At 33.8% G+C, this 7,255-nt stretch overlaps 1 pseudogene across 1 annotated transcript; it reads left to right on the top strand.

Moving 5' to 3' along the window:
* Positions 1-398: 398 nt before the first annotated feature.
* On the top strand, positions 399-5,102 carry LOC146918331 (uncharacterized; annotated as a pseudogene). Its single transcript, XR_015016698.1, has 13 exons — positions 399-551; positions 733-934; positions 1,496-1,560; positions 2,004-2,211; positions 2,325-2,392; positions 2,504-2,833; positions 2,926-3,301; positions 3,625-3,678; positions 3,810-3,838; positions 3,944-4,018; positions 4,112-4,199; positions 4,596-4,682; positions 4,800-5,102. The product of XR_015016698.1 is annotated as an uncharacterized LOC146918331 (transcript).
* Positions 5,103-7,255: the final 2,153 nt, after the last annotated feature.

The following is a 7,255-nucleotide window of genomic DNA, read 5'->3' as shown; positions in this document are numbered from 1 at the left end:
ACGCATGGCGTGTTGCATAAATAACAACTGGCTTCTTGCATGAAATATAAGTGGCTTCTTGCATGAAATGCGCATGGCATGGCACATAAATAACAACTGGCTTCTTGCATGAAATACAAGTGGCTTCTACACGAAATACGCGTAGTTCGGTGCATGAATAACATTTGGCTTCCGGCATGAATAACACTTGGATTCTTGATTGAGAAGCTTCTTAATTTTGCTTCTATAAATAGAATTCAATAATGTAATTTATGTATCATTGAAAAATTAGAAAATCAAAGGGTGTGTTTCGTTGCTGGTTCTGAACCAATTAGCTGACTAAGATCATCATGTAAAGTGTATCTTAATTGCTATTTTTTTATTATAATTTTTCTCATTTTATGAATTTCAAATAATTTATTTTGTATTCAGTGGAAGCAGGCTATGATATCCAATTTATAAACTGGACTAAAGATGTGAATAAATTTATGGAAAATTTGTCACATTTATCTTTCAATGGAAATGATGCAAATCAATCTACCATGGCAGAAGGCCTAGCAGAAGCTCTAGTGGTATGTCAAAACACACACACACACACACACACACACACACACACACACACACACACACACACACACACACACACACACACATATATATATATATATATATATATATATATTTGAAATATTAATTTAACTATATTATATATGTTATTAATTAACAATTCTAACATTGATTTTGATTAATCAGATGTATCCAAAGCCATGTGATACAATGACAGAAAGAGAATACTATAATTCAGAAAGACATTGTATTCTAGTTGCTCCAGGTGATCCTGCTCCTAAGAGTATGCTAGTGTGTTTGCCAATGATTCAAAGAGCTCAAGTTATTGGTCAAAGATTAAAGGCTTGTCAAGGCCGATTTTCTCGAGGTCGCCAAAACATGTGTCCCGGTAATATACTAAAACACAACAGATTTAAATTGTGTATAAGCGTTGCGGCTTCACGATGTAGCGGATGCAGAACTTGTTAGATCTAAGTGCGAGATCAAATAGTGTCCATTTACACTTAGATTCAACGGCTCTGCAGCCACTAGAGAAGTTTTTACATAAATTTTTTGATATGGATCTTTTGTTGCGGCTGCATCGTTTATTGGTTGCAGAGCCGTTAGATGTAGGTGCAAGATTCAATTGTACTCGTTTGCATCTAGATTTAACGGCTCTACAATCAAATTGAACGAAAGCAGACAATTTAGTACTTGAAATTAACAAAATTCTAAAATGACTACTGAAATTGAAATTTTCTTGATTACATAAGTACGGAAATTGAAATAATTTCAAGGGCAGAATTGATCAATCCATAAGGCTAAGAGAATTTTCGAATTTTTGGATCATCTTGAAAATTCTTTAATTTCAGAGATTAAATTGTCTAATCTTAGAATTTAAGAAAATTAAATGGTGATTTATTTACCTTCATATTATTGATATTGACTATGCTAATTTTGCTACACACAGCTAGCTGTTTCCCTATCTGTGATAACTCCTAATCCAGTTTCAATTTTGGAGCCATATTTAATATGGTAAGTGTTACTCTCTCATATATAACATCATTGAATTGATATCCTAATATCACAAGGTACTTGGTACACTTTAAACTAAGATTTCATTTAGTATAGTCTTAGCACCGCCCCTGAGAGCCACCGTTCCGGCGACTGGTACTCTAAGGCGATTTACTCCAGGGCCGACCCAACATGTTACGAGGCCTAAAACAAATTTTATAATGAGACATTTAGAAATTAAAAGATATTTTGAGGCCTAAAGCCCTTGCTCGAGTGGCTTGGCCGTTGGGCCGTTCTTGAGCCCTTGTGTATGTAGCCCTTTCCAAGCCACCGGCAACTATCTATGACAAAACCTTAGTTTTCCCAATGAATGACTATCTATGTTACAAGTTGATGACATTATTCTATGTATTTATTTATGTTTTGGTGAGTATGTTGATGATTTTGTGTTCCTTGTCTTGTAGGGAAACAATGTGTTAACATTGTCAAGTGCTCCAATCTCAAGTTACAGCACTGGCCAATTAACTGTTTTACTGTCGAAAAACTTCAAAGAGGCACACATTGCACTCAAAGGAAAAGGAATAATGGAATATCCTTCAACAACAAGTGTAGGATCAATCAATGTAGCACATGATACAACACTTTTCAGAGCTTTCTCTACCAATCTTCAAGGTTATTATTTCGCTCCATATGTGTGTATGCGCGCACGTGCGTGCATGTTTGTGTTCTGTCGCAATTTTTTAAAGCATTTTCTTATTTTCGTTTTATTTGTTTAACATTTTCAGAAGAACAAGTCTCCTCCTCCATGGCAATAGGAGACAGAATACGCGAAACTGGCAATGCTGTAACACCGGTAACATACCTCTTTTATATTTATAATTTATCTGTTGGAATGATTCGAATTGCTCTATTTTTCGTTATCTATTTTTCTTATGATATTAACATGCAATATATTGTTGTTCAGGAGCCTGTAAGAACCTTGCAGCATAATTCACAGGAGTTGGTTTTATCAAAAGCTAAAGATCAGGAGAACGTTGTTCAATCGAGTCTATACGAAGATATCATGTCCGAAGCTTGACAGCGAAAATGATCTTTTTACACCAAATAAAAGATCAAAAACATTTGAACCACTAGAGGATGACCCTGATCTGCAAGATTTTTCAAATTTGATACAAATCTTTTTGAAGGTTTTGACCAATTCCTCAAACAAGATGAACAAGTATTCACCCAGCAACAGATTCGGACGGAAAAAGCTGTATTCAACCAACAACAGATTCCGACGGAAGAAGCTGGAGTAGAGATTGCAAATGAGCTGCAAGAAATTCTGAATGGTGCTTCAAAGAATACATCAACAGCTCAAACTGCCAAGGTTGAATGTACCACAAGTTCATTTCAGGAAGTGAATGTGCAGTCCGAAGAACGACAAGCTCCTCCTTTAAATGCCGGAGAAGGGTCTTCGACAACACTACTTCATGAAAGCAATTTGCAATCATGGTATAATCCTCACGCCATGACGAGCACATCAACATTGGATTCTCAGAGTTTCCCAACCAATGTTTTCAATGGGAGTTCTACATTTCCTAATGTAATGGGAAACTCAGCGGTGCAGCAACTTCAACCAGGCTCATCTACATTTCCTAATGTAACAGGAAACTTTCAGATGCAGCAACCTCAACCAGGCTCATCTACATTTCCTAATGTAACAGGAAACTTTCAGATGCAGCAACTTCAACAAGGCTCATCACAAAACCAGTTTTTCCAAGTTTCTTGGTTTTGCTAGAGGACAAACATGCAACTTCTCGGGGCAGCCTGTGGGACAGCATTTTCAGGCCTACAACCAGTACCTAAGGAATAATAACATGGCAGCGTCTAATTTTCCTGCAATTGGAGCAAACACTTGGTTTCGTCCGATGCCAAGCTTGTCTCCCTCGTATCCGAGTGCGAGTATGTATTTCCCTACCCTCGATGAAATACAAGACTACGTTCAGACGTGGGAGGTAAAATAGATTATGTTCATTATTTAATATTTTAGTATCATAACTTCATTGTTAGCTTGATTGTGAAGAAATATTTTCTCTGTTGCAGGGAACACTAGCAGGAAAAATTACATCTAGTCGAATGACCATCCTGACAGCTAGGGTATGATAGAATCTTTCTTGACTTAGAACATCTAGTTTGTTTAAGATTTTAACATTCTAACAACTTTTATGAAAATATTTGAAATCAAAATATATAGCTTAACATTTTCCTTGTTTCTTTCCTTGTAACAGGCTTTCGGGAAATCGAGTACGCCACTAACGTAAGTTGATCCTTTTTTGTATAACCCTAAATTTTGTAACAAAACTTTGATGTTGTATTTCTCAAATAAACATGCCTAATTGATTATTTTGCTGCATTTTTTCAGGCTTACACTTGGCTGGCCTGGTAGGTTAGAGATTAGCAACTATTTCTCTCAAAGGACTCTCCACCATACCAGGAGGTAATTTTTAATTATTTATGCACAATGATGCATATTTAAATTAATATTACTTTATTATGTTTTCTTGCATATTCTAATAATGTTCAATTGCAGATTTACACAGCCAATATATTATCTTTTCTTTCATGTGGCTAAGTACAGCAATGTAGATCTATACAAGCACTTGAAAACCACTTCTAAGGTGAGTCACACACATATTCTTGGAGTTCAATTTTTATAAAACAATCAAATTTACACATTCATCTAGTAAGTTGTCTTCTCATAAGTTTAAAAATACATAAATAATCCTACTAAAGAAATGATGTGCTAACGCACCGAAAAATACATAAGTATAAAAATACCGAGTCCGAGTTCGATTCAAGAGGAACCGTAAACAATTTGGTTCAGTTTTACCAATCTGTTATAACAGTTCAGTTCGGTTTTCCTTCCTGAACCAAACCATCGACAATCTTATACATATACATATACATGTACATACTGATTTATATGATATAATCACATTCATTTTTCTTGCCCTTGGTAATTATACATATACTCTATATGTGTTAATTATTCTGATGTTTGATGTTTCATGCAGTGTGCTAAAGTAGATCTACAGTTCCAATCAATAATACTGTCTCCAACTGAAAGAGAATCAATCTTTGTTGGAACAGTATTCCCTGGGGTGAGTATAATATTCCAAAGTTTCTAACCTTATAGTTTTTTGAATATTGAGCTACATGTGTGAGAATTTTCATTACTTATTCAATATTTATAATCTAACTAAATCAATATATGACAGGGAACATTATTTATAGAACAAGCATAATAATCAGAGAATAGAAGTCTTCTTTTTCATGTGATGAAGCTGGTGTAATCACATGAATACCTTCAAGGAGATGGAAGTTTTCTGTGCCTATAATGTTTCCAGGAAAAATTGATTAGGAACATCATTGTAAATATCTCTGAGCATTTCTTTAAAGTAAAGCTTTTTGTTTAGATTATCATTGTAATCGAGTTTTATCCCACTAAGTAGGATCGGCTACATGTATCAAGTTACGCCATAATGTTATATCATAAATCATAATTTATTCCAACTCCTTAATCTCCAAGTCTTTTCTATTAGTTTCTCTTACAATTGTCTTCGCCTTTAAAACTTCATCGTTGTAATCTTACAATTTTCTTCGCCTTTAAAACTTCATCGTTATAATCTATATAAAAAAAAGTAAAAATATCTTAATCGGTCATAATTTTCTTGGTCTTTAAACAATTATATAACTTCATTATTGTAATCTGTATGAAAAAAGTAAAAATATCTTAATCGGTCACAATTTTCTTGGTCTTTAAATAATTATATAACTTCATCAATTTTAAAAACTAAAGACTAGACACTTATCTAAACAATATTGGTTTGATTTAAATCCATATCTGATACTTGTGAATATACCACTTTTCACTATTAGTCTTGTAAAATATTTTTTGTTTTTAATCCTTGCAAGTATAAAAAAAATTGCTTAGTTTTTTAAAGTCTGTAAAATTTGTTAATGTTGGAATTAGACAATGTAATTTGTACGAAATATTCATTTTTAGTCCTTAAATAGTCGGTATTGGAGTGACTAAAATCAAATATAAAACTCATTACATAATAGATCAATTCCAAAGTTAAATTTTTTCAACGACTAATAAAGGACGATCTGGTGCACTAACGCTCCCTCAAACGCATAGTCCGAAAAGGAATCTCACCATTTTGGTGCACTAAGCGACATTATCTTGTTTTTTGATAAATTTATGGCAACGGTATTATCACATAATATTTGAATATTTGCGTACCTTAGTGAAAAATCTTCTAATTGATTTATAATCCATAATACTGAGAGAAGCGGTTTGTAGCGAAAATGTATTCGGCCTCTGTGGTGGATAGACCTATAGTATTTTGTTTTCGACAACACCGGCTAACTAAAGCTTCTGCGAGGATTTGACATGCGTCACTTTTACTTTTTCTTTCTATTTTGTCGCCGGCGTAGTCGGCATCACGGTAGGCCATAAGATTGAAGTGTGATGATCCCTTTTTATACCATAAGCGACACTTGTAGTGCACGCAAGGTATCTTAAAATTCTTTTAATCGCAATGTAGTGAGATTCTTTTGGTGCGGTTTGAAATGCATACATAATCCTACTTGCAAAAACAATGTTAGGTCTACTAGCACTTAATTTTAAATATAAAAGAGATTAAATCATTCCTATATATTCTTTTTAGGAAAATCTTTTCCATTTTCATCTTTGTCAAGACTTGATGAAGGATGCATGGGAGTAGTCATAATTTTGCCTTCATTCATCTTATATTTTTTAAGATCTTTGACATATTTTTCTTGACATTTGAAAATACCACTTTTTATGCTTTGTTTGATTTGTAATCCTAAAAAGAATTTAAGTTCTCCCATCATGTCATCTCAAATTCACTTTCCATGAGTTTAGAAAAATCATCACAATTTTTTCATTTGTGGCACCAAAAATGATATCATCTACGTACACTTGTACAAATCATTTTTTATCGGTTTTTCTAAAAAGTGTGGTATCAATTTTTCCTCATGAAAAACCATTTTTGATTAAAAAAAATGCTCAATCTTTCATACCAAGCTCTTGGAGCTTGTTTAAGTCCATAAAGAGCTTTGGTTAGTTTGAACACATGATTAGGTTTTTCTAAATTTTCAAAACCGGGGAGGTTGATGAACATAAACTTCTTCATTTAAAAAAGCACTTTTTACGTCCATTTGAAAAAAGTTTTATGCATTTATGAGATGCATATGCAAGAAGGATTCTTATAGCTTCGAGTCTAGCCACGGGAGCATAAGTTTCATCATAGTCTATGCCTTCTTGTTGATTGTAACCTTGAGCTACTAGTCTAGCTTTGTTTCGTGTTACTTTTCATTCTTTGTCCAATTTGTTTCTAAACACCCATCTTGTACCAATGATAGATTGAGTTTGAGGATTGGGTACAAGAGTCCAAACTTTATTTTTATCAAATTGATGTAGTTCTTCTTTCATAGCCTCGACCCATGATTCATCTATGATTGCTTCATTTATTGATTTTGGTTCAATTTGTGATATCATTGCCCAATAATTTCTTCCGGAAGGATCTTCTTGTTCTCACTCCATCTGCGGTTTCACCAATTATTTGATCTTGTGGATGATGGTCAACGATTTTACTTAATCTTGGAGGTCTTTGAGGAGTTTTTCGTTTGAAGGTTATTGGTGAGA

Source organism: Medicago sativa, chromosome 6, assembly GCF_051527215.1.
Source record: "Medicago sativa cultivar Bolivia chromosome 6, Bolivia_mono, whole genome shotgun sequence".
Classification (NCBI taxonomy): Eukaryota; Viridiplantae; Streptophyta; class Magnoliopsida; order Fabales; family Fabaceae; genus Medicago; species Medicago sativa.
The sequence above is the reverse complement of the archived record's forward strand: the minus strand, read 5'-3'. Positions and strand labels throughout refer to the sequence as shown.